The following is an 8,958-nucleotide window of genomic DNA, read 5'->3' on the forward strand; positions in this document are numbered from 1 at the left end:
AGAGTCTTCCCCTCCCCACATGGGAGTCTGTGCTGTGAGAGTCTTCCCCCTCCCTCCTGGGAGTCTGTGCTGTGAGAGTCTTCCCCTCCCCACGTGGGAATCTGTGCTGTGAGAGTCTTCCCCTCCCCACGCGGGAGTCTGTGCTGTGAGAGTCTTCCCCTCCACCACGTGGGAGTCTGTGCTGTGAGAGTCTTCCCCTCGCCACGCGGGAGTCTGTGCTGTGAGAGTCTTCCCCTCCCCACAGGAGAGTCTGTGTTGTGAGAATCTATCCCTCCCCACGCGGGAGTCTGTGCTGTGAGAGTCTATCCCCTCCCCACGCGGGAGTCTGTGCTGTGAGAGTCTTCCCCTCCCCACGCGGGAGTCTGTGCTGTGAGAGTCTTCCCCTCCCCACGCAGGATTCTGTGCTGTGAGAGTCTATCCCCCTACACACGTGGGAGTCTGTGCTGTGAGAGTCTTTCCCCTCCCCACGGGGGAGTCTGTGCTGTGCAAGTCTTCTCCTCCCCACATGGGAGTCTGTGCTGTGAGAGTCTTCCCCTCCCCACGTGGGAGTCTGTGCTGTGAGAGTCTTCCCCCTCCCTCCTGGGAGTCTGTGCTGTGAGAGTCTTCCCCTCCCCACGTGGGAATCTGTGCTGTGAGAGTCTTCCCCTCCCCACGCGGGAGTCTGTGCTGTGAGAGTCTTCCCCTCCACACGTGGGAGTCTGTGCTGTGAGAGTCTTCCCCCTCCCTCATGGGAGTCTGTGCTGTAAGAGTATTCTCCTCCCTACGTGGGAGTTTGTGCTGTGAGAGTCTTTCCCCTCCCTACGTGGGAGTCTGTGCTGTGAGAGTCTTCCCCTCCCTCATGGGAGTCTGTGCTGTGAGAGTCTTCCCCTCCCTCATGGCAGTCTGTGCTGCAGAGTCTTCCCCTCCCCACGCGGGAGTCTGTGCTGTGAGAGTCTAACCCTCCCCACGCAAGAGTCTGTGCTGTGAGAGTCTTCCCCTCCCCACAGGGGAATCTGTGCTGTGAGAGTCTTCCCCCTCCCCACAGGGGAATCTGTGCTGTGAGAGTCTCCCCTCCCCACAGGGGAGTCTGTGCTGTGAGAGTCTTCCCTTCCCCACAGGGGAGTCTGTGCTGTGAGAGTCTTCCCCTCCCCACGCGGGAGTCTTTCCTGTGAGAGTCTATCCCCTCCCCACGCGGGAGTCTGTGCTGTGAGAGTCTATCCCCTCCCCACGCGGGAGTCTGTGCTGTGAGAGTCTTCCCCTCCCCACGCAGGAGTCTGTGCTGTGAGAGTCTTCCCCTCCCCACAGGAGAGTCTGTGCTGTGAGAATCTATCCCTCCCCCCGAGGGAGTCTGTGCTGTGAGAGTCTATCCCCTCCCCCCGAGGGAGTCTGTGCTGTGAGAGTCTATCCCCTCCCCACGCGGGAGTCTGTGCTGTGAGAGTCTTCCCCTCCCCACGCAGGAGTCTGTGCTGTGAGAGTCTATCCCCCTACCCACGTGGGAGTCGGTGCTGTGAGAGTCTTTCCCCTCCCCACGTGGGAGTCTGTGCTGTGCAAGTCTTCTCCTCCCCACATGGGAGTCTGTGCTGTGAGAGTCTTCCCCTCCCCACGTGGGAGTCTGTGCTGTGAGAGTCTTCCCCCTCCCTCCTGGGAGTCTGTGCTGTGAGAGTCTTCCCCTCCCCACGTGGGAATCTGTGCTGTGAGAGTCTTCCCCTCCCCACGCGGGAGTCTGTGCTGTGAGAGTCTTCCCCTCCACACGTGGGAGTCTGTGCTGTGAGAGTCTTCCCCCTCCCTCATGGGAGTCTGTGCTGTAAGAGTATTCTCCTCCCTACGTGGGAGTTTGTGCTGTGAGAGTCTTTCCCCTCCCCACGCGGGAGTCTGTGCTGTGAGAGTCTAACCCTCCCCACGTGAGAGTCTGTGCTGTGAGAGTCTTCCCCTCCCCACAGGGGAATCTGTGCTGTGAGAGTCTTCCCCTCCCCACAGGGGAATCTGTGCTGTGAGAGTCTCCCCTCCCCACAGGGGAGTCTGTGCTGTGAGAGTCTTCCCTTCCCCACAGGGGAGTCTGTGCTGTGAGAGTCTTCCCCTCCCCACGCGGGAATCTTTCCTGTGAGAGTCTATCCCCTCCCCACGCGGGAGTCTGTGCTGTGAGAGTCTATCCCCTCCCCACGCGGGAGTCTGTGCTGTGAGAGTCTTCCCCTCCCCACGCAGGAGTCTGTGCTGTGAGAGTCTTTCCCTCCCCACAGGAGAGTCTGTGCTGTGAGAATCTATCCCTCCCCCCCAGGAGTCTGTGCTGTGAGAGTCTATCCCCTCCCCCCGAGGGAGTCTGTGCTGTGAGAGTCTATCCCCTCCCCACGCGGGAGTCTGTGCTGTGAGAGTCTTCCCTCCCCCACGCACGAGTCTGTGCTGTGAGAGTCTATCCCCCTAGCCACGTGGGAGTCGGTGCTGTGAGAGTCTTTCCCCTCCCCACGTGGGAGTCTGTGCTGTGCAAGTCTTCTCCTCCCCACATGGGAGTCTGTGCTGTGAGAGTCTTCCCCTCCCCACAGGAGAGTCTGTGCTGTGAGAGTCTTCCCCCTCCCTCCTGGGAGTCTGTGCTGTGAGAGTCTTCCCCTCCCTACGTGGGAATCTGTGCTGTGAGAGTCTTCCCCTCCCCACGCGGGAGTCTGTGCTGTGAGAGTCTTCCCCTCCTCACGTGGGAGTCTGTGCTGTGCAAGTCTTCTCCTCCCCACATGGGAGTCTGTGCTGTGAGAGTCTTCCCCTCCCCACGTGGGAGTCTGTGCTGTGAGAGTCTTCCCCCTCCCTCCTGGGAGTCTGTGCTGTGAGAGTCTTCCCCTCCCCACGTGGGAATCTGTGCTGTGAGAGTCTTCCCCCTCCCCACGCGGGAGTCTGTGCTGTGAGAGTCTTCCCCTCCACACGTGGGAGTCTGTGCTGTGAGAGTCTTCCCCTCCCTCATGGGAGTCTGGTGCTGTGAGACTCTTCTCCTCCCCATGTGGGAGTCTGTGCTGTGAGAGTCTATCCCTCCCCACGTGTGAGTCTGTGCTGTGAGAGTCTTCCCCTCCCCAAGCGGGAGTCGGTGCTGTGAGAGTCTTCCCCTCCCCACGCGGGAGTCTGTCCTGTGAGAGTCTATCCCCTCCCCACGCGGGAGTCTGTGCTGTGAGAGTCTCTCCCCTCCCCACGCGGGAGTCTGTGCTGTGAGAGTCTTCCCCTCGCCACGCGGGAGTCTGTGCTGTGAGAGTCTTCCCCTCCCCACAGGAGAGTCTGTGTTGTGAGAATCTATCCCTCCCCACGCGGGAGTCTGTGCTGTGAGAGTCTATCCCCTCCCCACGCGGGAGTCTGTGCTGTGAGAGTCTTCCCCTCCCCACGCGGGAGTCTGTGCTGTGAGAGTCTTCCCCTCCTCACGCGGGAGTCTGTGCTGTGAGAGTCTTCCCCTCCCCACGCAGGAGTCTGTGCTGTGAGAGTCTATCCCCCTACCCACGTGGGAGTCTGTGCTGTGAGAGTCTTTCCCCTCCCCACGGGGGAGTCTGTGCTGTGCAAGTCTTCTCCTCCCCACATGGGAGTCTGTGCTGTGAGAGTCTTCCCCTCCCCACGTGGGAGTCTGTGCTGTGAGAGATCTTCCCCCTCCCTCCTGGGAGTCTGTGCTGTGAGAGTCTTCCCCTCCCCACGTGGGAATCTGTGCTGTGAGAGTCTTCCCCTCCCCACGCGGGAGTCTGTGCTGTGAGAGTCTTCCCCTCCACACCTGGGAGTCTGTGCTGTGAGAGTCTTCCCCCTCCCCTCATGGGAGTCTGTGCTGTAAGAGTATTCTCCTCCCTACGTGGGAGTTTGTGCTGTGAGAGTCTTTCCCCTCCCCACGTGGGAGTCTGTGCTGTGAGAGTCTTCCCCTCCCTCATGGGAGTCTGTGCTGTGAGAGTCTTCCCCTCCCTCATGGCAGTCTGTGCTGCAGAGTCTTCCCCTCCCCAGGCGGGAGTCTGTGCTGTGAGAGTCTATCCCCTCCCCACGTGGTAGTCTGTGCTGTGAGAGTCTTCCCCTCCCCACGCGGGAGTCTGTGCTGTGAGAGTCTAACCCTCCCCACAGGGGAATCTGTGCTGTGAGAGTCTTCCCCTCCCCACAGGGGAATCTGTGCTGTGAGAGTCTCCCCTCCCCACAGGGGAGTCTGTGCTGTGAGAGTCTTCCCCTCCCCACCCGGGAGTCTGTGCTGTGAGAGTCTTCCCCTCCACACGTGGGAGTCTGTGCTGTGAGAGTCTATCCCCTCCCCACGGGGGAGTCTGTGCTGTGGGAGTCTTCCCCTCTCCCCGCGGGAGTCTGTGCTGTGAGAGTCTTCCCCTCCCTCATGGGAGTCTGTGCTGTGAGAGTCTATCCCCTCCCCATGTGGTGTCTGTGCTGTGAGAGTCTTCCCCTCCCCACGTGGGAGTCTGTGCGAGTCTGTGCTGTGAGAGTCTTCCCCTCCCTCATGGGAGTCTGTGCTGTGAGACTCTTCTCCTCCCCATGTGGGAGTCTGTGCTGTGAGAGTCTATCCCTCCCCACCTGTGAGTCTGTGCTGTGAGAGTCTTTCCCTCCCCACAGGGGAGTCTGTGCTGTGAGAGTCTTCCCCTCCCCACACGGGAGTCTGTGCTGTGAGAGTCTTCCCCTCCCCACGTGGTAGTCTGTGCTGTGAGAGTCTTCCCCTCCCTCATGGGAGTCTGTGCTGCAGAGTCTTCCCCTCCCCACGCGGGAGTCTGTGCTGTGAGAGTCTATCCCCTCCCCACGTGGTAGTCTGTGCTGTGAGAGTCTTCCCCTCCCCACGCGGGAGTCTGTGCTGTGAGAGTCTAACCCTCTCCACGCGAGAATCTGTGCTGTGAGAGTCTTCCCCTCCCCACAGGGGAGTCTGTGCTGTGAGAGTCTTTCCCTCCCCACAGGGGAGTCTGTGCTGTGAGAGTCTTCCCCTCCCCACGCGGGAGTCTGTCCTGTGAGAGTCTATCCCCTCCCCACGCGGGAGTCTGTGCTGTGAGAGTCTATCCCCTCCCCACGCGGGAGTCTGTGCTGTGACAGTCTTCCCCTCCCCACGCGGGAGTCTGTCCTGTGAGAGTCTATCCCCTCCCCACGTGGGAGTCTGTGCTGTGAGAGTCTATCCCCTCCCCACGCGGGAGTCTGTGCTGTGAGAGTCTATCCCCCACCCCACGCGAGAGTCTGTGCTGTGAGAGTCTTTCCCCTCCTCACGTGGGAGTCTGTGCTGTGCAAGTCTTCTCCTCCCCACATGGGAGTCTGTGCTGTGAGAGTCTTCCCCTCCCCACATGGGAGTCTGTGCTGTGAGAGTCTTCCCCCTCCCTCCTGGGAGTCTGTGCTGTGAGAGTCTTCCCCTCCCCACGTGGGAATCTGTGCTGTGAGAGTCTTCCCCTCCCCACGCGGGAGTCTGTGCTGTGAGAGTCTTCCCCTCCACACGTGGGAGTCTGTGCTGTGAGAGTCTTCCCCTCGCCACGCGGGAGTCTGTGCTGTGAGAGTCTTCCCCTCCCCACAGGAGAGTCTGTGTTGTGAGAATCTATCCCTCCCCACGCGGGAGTCTGTGCTGTGAGAGTCTATCCCCTCCCCACGCGGGAGTCTGTGCTGTGAGAGTCTTCCCCTCCCCACGCGGGAGTCTGTGCTGTGAGAGTCTTCCCCTCCCCACGCAGGATTCTGTGCTGTGAGAGTCTATCCCCCTACACACGTGGGAGTCTGTGCTGTGAGAGTCTTTCCCCTCCCCACGGGGGAGTCTGTGCTGTGCAAGTCTTCTCCTCCCCACATGGGAGTCTGTGCTGTGAGAGTCTTCCCCTCCCCACGTGGGAGTCTGTGCTGTGAGAGTCTTCCCCCTCCCTCCTGGGAGTCTGTGCTGTGAGAGTCTTCCCCTCCCCACGTGGGAATCTGTGCTGTGAGAGTCTTCCCCTCCCCACGCGGGAGTCTGTGCTGTGAGAGTCTTCCCCTCCACACGTGGGAGTCTGTGCTGTGAGAGTCTTCCCCCTCCCTCATGGGAGTCTGTGCTGTAAGAGTATTCTCCTCCCTACGTGGGAGTTTGTGCTGTGAGAGTCTTTCCCCTCCCTACGTGGGAGTCTGTGCTGTGAGAGTCTTCCCCTCCCTCATGGGAGTCTGTGCTGTGAGAGTCTTCCCCTCCCTCATGGCAGTCTGTGCTGCAGAGTCTTCCCCTCCCCAGGCGGGAGTCTGTGCTGTGAGAGTCTATCCCCTCCCCACGTGGTAGTCTGTGCTGTGAGAGTCTAACCCTCCCCACGCAAGAGTCTGTGCTGTGAGAGTCTTCCCCTCCCCACAGGGGAATCTGTGCTGTGAGAGTCTTCCCCTCCCCACAGGGGAATCTGTGCTGTGAGAGTCTCCCCTCCCCACAGGGGAGTCTGTGCTGTGAGAGTCTTCCCTTCCCCACAGGGGAGTCTGTGCTGTGAGAGTCTTCCCCTCCCCACGCGGGAGTCTTTCCTGTGAGAGTCTATCCCCTCCCCACGCGGGAGTCTGTGCTGTGAGAGTCTATCCCCTCCCCACGCGGGAGTCTGTGCTGTGAGAGTCTTCCCCTCCCCACGCAGGAGTCTGTGCTGTGAGAGTCTTCCCCTCCCCACAGGAGAGTCTGTGCTGTGAGAATCTATCCCTCCCCCCGAGGGAGTCTGTGCTGTGAGAGTCTATCCCCTCCCCCCGAGGGAGTCTGTGCTGTGAGAGTCTATCCCCTCCCCACGCGGGAGTCTGTGCTGTGAGAGTCTTCCCCTCCCCACGCAGGAGTCTGTGCTGTGAGAGTCTATCCCCCTACCCACGTGGGAGTCGGTGCTGTGAGAGTCTTTCCCCTCCCCACGTGGGAGTCTGTGCTGTGCAAGTCTTCTCCTCCCCACATGGGAGTCTGTGCTGTGAGAGTCTTCCCCTCCCCACGTGGGAGTCTGTGCTGTGAGAGTCTTCCCCCTCCCTCCTGGGAGTCTGTGCTGTGAGAGTCTTCCCCTCCCCACGTGGGAATCTGTGCTGTGAGAGTCTTCCCCTCCCCACGCGGGAGTCTGTGCTGTGAGAGTCTTCCCCTCCACACGTGGGAGTCTGTGCTGTGAGAGTCTTCCCCCTCCCTCATGGGAGTCTGTGCTGTAAGAGTATTCTCCTCCCTACGTGGGAGTTTGTGCTGTGAGAGTCTTTCCCCTCCCCACGCGGGAGTCTGTGCTGTGAGAGTCTAACCCTCCCCACGTGAGAGTCTGTGCTGTGAGAGTCTTCCCCTCCCCACAGGGGAATCTGTGCTGTGAGAGTCTTCCCCTCCCCACAGGGGAATCTGTGCTGTGAGAGTCTCCCCTCCCCACAGGGGAGTCTGTGCTGTGAGAGTCTTCCCTTCCCCACAGGGGAGTCTGTGCTGTGAGAGTCTTCCCCTCCCCACGCGGGAATCTTTCCTGTGAGAGTCTATCCCCTCCCCACGCGGGAGTCTGTGCTGTGAGAGTCTATCCCCTCCCCACGCGGGAGTCTGTGCTGTGAGAGTCTTCCCCTCCCCACGCAGGAGTCTGTGCTGTGAGAGTCTTTCCCTCCCCACAGGAGAGTCTGTGCTGTGAGAATCTATCCCTCCCCCCCAGGGAGTCTGTGCTGTGAGAGTCTATCCCCTCCCCCCGAGGGAGTCTGTGCTGTGAGAGTCTATCCCCTCCCCACGCGGGAGTCTGTGCTGTGAGAGTCTTCCCCTCCCCACGCACGAGTCTGTGCTGTGAGAGTCTATCCCCCTAGCCACGTGGGAGTCGGTGCTGTGAGAGTCTTTCCCCTCCCCACGTGGGAGTCTGTGCTGTGCAAGTCTTCTCCTCCCCACATGGGAGTCTGTGCTGTGAGAGTCTTCCCCTCCCCACAGGAGAGTCTGTGCTGTGAGAGTCTTCCCCCTCCCTCCTGGGAGTCTGTGCTGTGAGAGTCTTCCCCCTCCCTACGTGGGAATCTGTGCTGTGAGAGTCTTCCCCTCCCCACGCGGGAGTCTGTGCTGTGAGAGTCTTCCCCTCCTCACGTGGGAGTCTGTGCTGTGCAAGTCTTCTCCTCCCCACATGGGAGTCTGTGCTGTGAGAGTCTTCCCCTCCCCACGTGGGAGTCTGTGCTGTGAGAGTCTTCCCCCTCCCTCCTGGGAGTCTGTGCTGTGAGAGTCTTCCCCTCCCCACGTGGGAATCTGTGCTGTGAGAGTCTTCCCCTCCCCACGCGGGAGTCTGTGCTGTGAGAGTCTTCCCCTCCACACGTGGGAGTCTGTGCTGTGAGAGTCTTCCCCTCCCTCATGGGAGTCTGTGCTGTGAGACTCTTCTCCTCCCCATGTGGGAGTCTGTGCTGTGAGAGTCTATCCCTCCCCACGTGTGAGTCTGTGCTGTGAGAGTCTTCCCCTCCCCAAGCGGGAGTCGGTGCTGTGAGAGTCTTCCCCTCCCCACGCGGGAGTCTGTCCTGTGAGAGTCTATCCCCTCCCCACGCGGGAGTCTGTGCTGTGAGAGTCTCTCCCCTCCCCACGCGGGAGTCTGTGCTGTGAGAGTCTTCCCCTCGCCACGCGGGAGTCTGTGCTGTGAGAGTCTTCCCCTCCCCACGCGGGAGTCTGTGCTGTGAGAGTCTTCCCCTCCCCACGCGGGAGTCTGTGCTGTGAGAGTCTTCCCCTCCCCACGCGGGAGTCTGTGCTGTGAGAGTCTTCCCCTCCCCACGCGGGAGTCTGTGCTGTGAGAGTCTTCCCCTCCCCACGCAGGAGTCTGTGCTGTGAGAGTCTATCCCCCTACCCACGTGGGAGTCTGTGCTGTGAGAGTCTTTCCCCTCCCCACGGGGGAGTCTGTGCTGTGCAAGTCTTCTCCTCCCCACATGGGAGTCTGTGCTGTGAGAGTCTTCCCCTCCCCACGTGGGAGTCTGTGCTGTGAGAGTCTTCCCCCTCCCTCCTGGGAGTCTGTGCTGTGAGAGTCTTCCCCTCCCCACGTGGGAATCTGTGCTGTGAGAGTCTTCCCCTCCCCACGCGGGAGTCTGTGCTGTGAGAGTCTTCCCCTCCACACGTGGGAGTCTGTGCTGTGAGAGTCTTCCCCCTCCCTC

The sequence above is a fragment of the Myotis yumanensis genome, unplaced genomic scaffold (assembly GCF_028538775.1).
Source record: "Myotis yumanensis isolate MYYU_CA2020_CCGP unplaced genomic scaffold, mMyoYum1.0.hap1 SCAF_48, whole genome shotgun sequence".
Taxonomy (NCBI): Eukaryota; Metazoa; Chordata; class Mammalia; order Chiroptera; family Vespertilionidae; genus Myotis; species Myotis yumanensis.